This window comes from Cupressus sempervirens, chromosome 10 (assembly GCF_028749045.1).
Source record: "Cupressus sempervirens isolate cs-2001-9-10 chromosome 10, ASM2874904v1, whole genome shotgun sequence".
Taxonomy (NCBI): domain Eukaryota; kingdom Viridiplantae; phylum Streptophyta; class Pinopsida; order Cupressales; family Cupressaceae; genus Cupressus; species Cupressus sempervirens.
Window position 1 is genome coordinate 960,506,031 of NC_143127.1, and position 3,003 is coordinate 960,509,033.

The window sequence follows — 3,003 nt, forward strand, 5'->3', positions numbered from 1 at the left end:
GAACCAAGATTAGACTGAGTGTTAGGAAAGCCAAGAAGAGCATCAACCAAAACACCAACATTGTCCAACTCCTAGTGCATGTCAAGCTCCTAGTGCATTTCAAGCACCTAGTTTATACCAAGCATAGTATCTACTAAGCCAATAGATGTCAAGAACATAGAAGATGTCAAGCTCCAAAAATGATCAAGCCCCCTTCAACAACCAAGCTCCTTGGCCAAAAATACATCCTTCAACAACTGAGCATGATTGTTTGGTGACCAAGTCCACAAATCCAAAGCCAAAAGCATCCAACATGTAGGATTGCAAGAAAGCTTAGGATGCTTATGCATCAGATACCCCAAGTTGAAAAAGATGTTCTCATTAGCTAGAAGAACATCTTATGGGATTCAACATATAAATCCCAAATGGGTTTTTCACATGCATGTCCTCCAAGTCCTCAACTTGTACACTCTTTCCCTTCTTCTTCTTCTTATACTTCTTCACATCCATCCTCAATGTACTATAGTTCTGATGTCCATTCTAATCTCCAACCTTCTTAGAATCCCTCAACTCAATTCAGCTACCAATACTCAAGTTCGTCCTACTAAGCTCTTCATTCTGAAAGGGAATCAAGGAATGCTTCCTACCCCCTTTCACAATAGTAAACACATTATTGACACAATCTTGCACAACCATAGAATCATACTACCAAGTAACACATGACAACTATTCATGTCCACAATATCTAACAACACTTGATCCTTAAACTACCCAATATGGAAATCAACAAGGCATTTCTCCCTCACTTTGAAAGCATGCTCACTTTGTAACTAGCCAATACTATAAGGATAAATATGTCTCACTCTCGTCAAACCAAATTTCTAAACCATGTCCTCAGCAACAAGGTTATCAATACTACCACCATCCACAATCACCTTGCAAACTTTTCCACCAGACTTACAATGAGTCCTAAAAAAAGTAGTCCTCTGACAAGAATATAGTGTCCTTTGACCAACCAGTACTTGTCAAGCCAATAAAATTTCTCCTTGCATAGGTTGAATATCATGGTTTTTAACCTCATTAACAATAGAAACTTTCCTACTATGTAGACATTCATAATATCTATGCCCTTCTTCACCACATCTAAAAACAATTACATCAAAACTCACCTCCACCTATCCTCCTTTTCTAATCAATAGGTTTTGGTTCACCTTCTACACTCAGTTTATCTTTTTTTGAGTTTCCCTACTTCTCCTTTCCTCTAGCATTACCTTGAATTTTCCTCTTCAACTTATCTTCTACCTTCAAAGCATACTGATAAGCATCCTCAACCAAAGAAATATTTAGCATACCAACCTCATTCTAAATATTGAATCAAAAACCATTAATGTATCGAGTTATCTTCTCCTTTGATAATTCTCTATTCCTAGAATGAATAGTCAACTTGTAGAACTCCTTTGTATAATATTTCATAGATATATCTTTTTGTTTTAGATTATGCAACCTTTTAAATAAATAAATTTCATAATTAGCAAGAATGAACTTAGCCTTCAACTTAGTTACCATCAATCTCCATCTAGTGATCTTTATTTCACGTTCCTCCTCCATGTTTCTTTGCAGTTCTTTCCACCAAAGAGTAGCATGTCCTTTCATATTAGTTTGTGGAAACCTCACTCTACGTGGATCTTTGAAATCCTCAAGCTCAAAGAAATCTTCCAATTCAGCAATCCAATCAATTAGGTCTTTAGGAATCAAAGTACCTGAGAAATTAGAAACCTCCATCTTATGTTTCAACCTCAACTGAGATCTAGGTTTAGTGAACTAACCAACCTTAGTTCTAATAGGTCTCTCCACATAATTAGTCATGTCCTCACCACTTGATCAAGTAATTTTAAATTCTTTAGTAACTTCGTCATAGTCATCTTTAGTACCTACATGCTCAGATACACTACCTAAAGAACTCAAAGTTTAAGCAATCATGTCACTCTTCCACAACATCACTATGATCATCAATGCCCCTAGTGTCCAATATTCTTGGAGGAATCTTCAAGATTTTGTAAACCCTAAATAATAGATCCACAAATCAAGAAGATCAATCAACTCTACTAGACCAACCTTCACTTCCAGCCTTCACCCAAGTCCTGATCCAAATTGTCTTAACTTTACCTATCTATCCACACACTCAGGAACACCTTCACTCTGATAGCACCTGATGCAATTAGAATCCAAGGGAACCCCTATTGGAGGTAATCTGGATCCCTAAAAATAACCTCATAGTAGAAAAATAGCAATAATGCAAGATCTAATACCAAATTACAACTCTTTATTCATAGATATAATTGAGTACATGCAATATGCCCAACTATAAGGCCTTCCAAGTTAGGGAAAAATACAATAGTAATTACAAAATAGTTCTACAAGATCCCTCAAGATCCTAACACAATCCTAATCCTAGCTAGTCCAGATCTAGACTCTAGAAGAAAACCCCAAAGAAATCTTGACTTATGCTCGCACGCCCGCCAAACAATATCCTAGTTCTCCAACCACAACTATCAGCCCTTCAAAGTTTGCATCCTCTTCTCCAAGAAGGATCACCTTTTTTAAAATACTCCATACGACCTCCCTACTTATACCTAACTAAGCCACAAGTTGTCCCAAATCATTGCAAATTAAATTAAATCCCTTACATTAAATATATGTTGAGCCACAAGTCACCTACAACACAACTTAAATACTACAAAGTTAGATACAACACAAATTAAATACCCAAAGTTGGTTCATAGACAACTCAAAACCAATAGGAACTAAGACCAGACTAGGTGTCAAGAAAAAAAAATCTGAGCATCAACCAAAACACTACCATTGTCAAGCTCCTAGAGCATGTCGAGCTCCTAGTGCATGTCGAGAACCCAATGCACACCAAGCACAATATTTTCTAAGAAACCAAAACATGTTGAGTAGCCAATAGATGTCAAGAACATAGAAGACATTGAGCTCCAACAATGACTAATCCCCCTTTAGTGA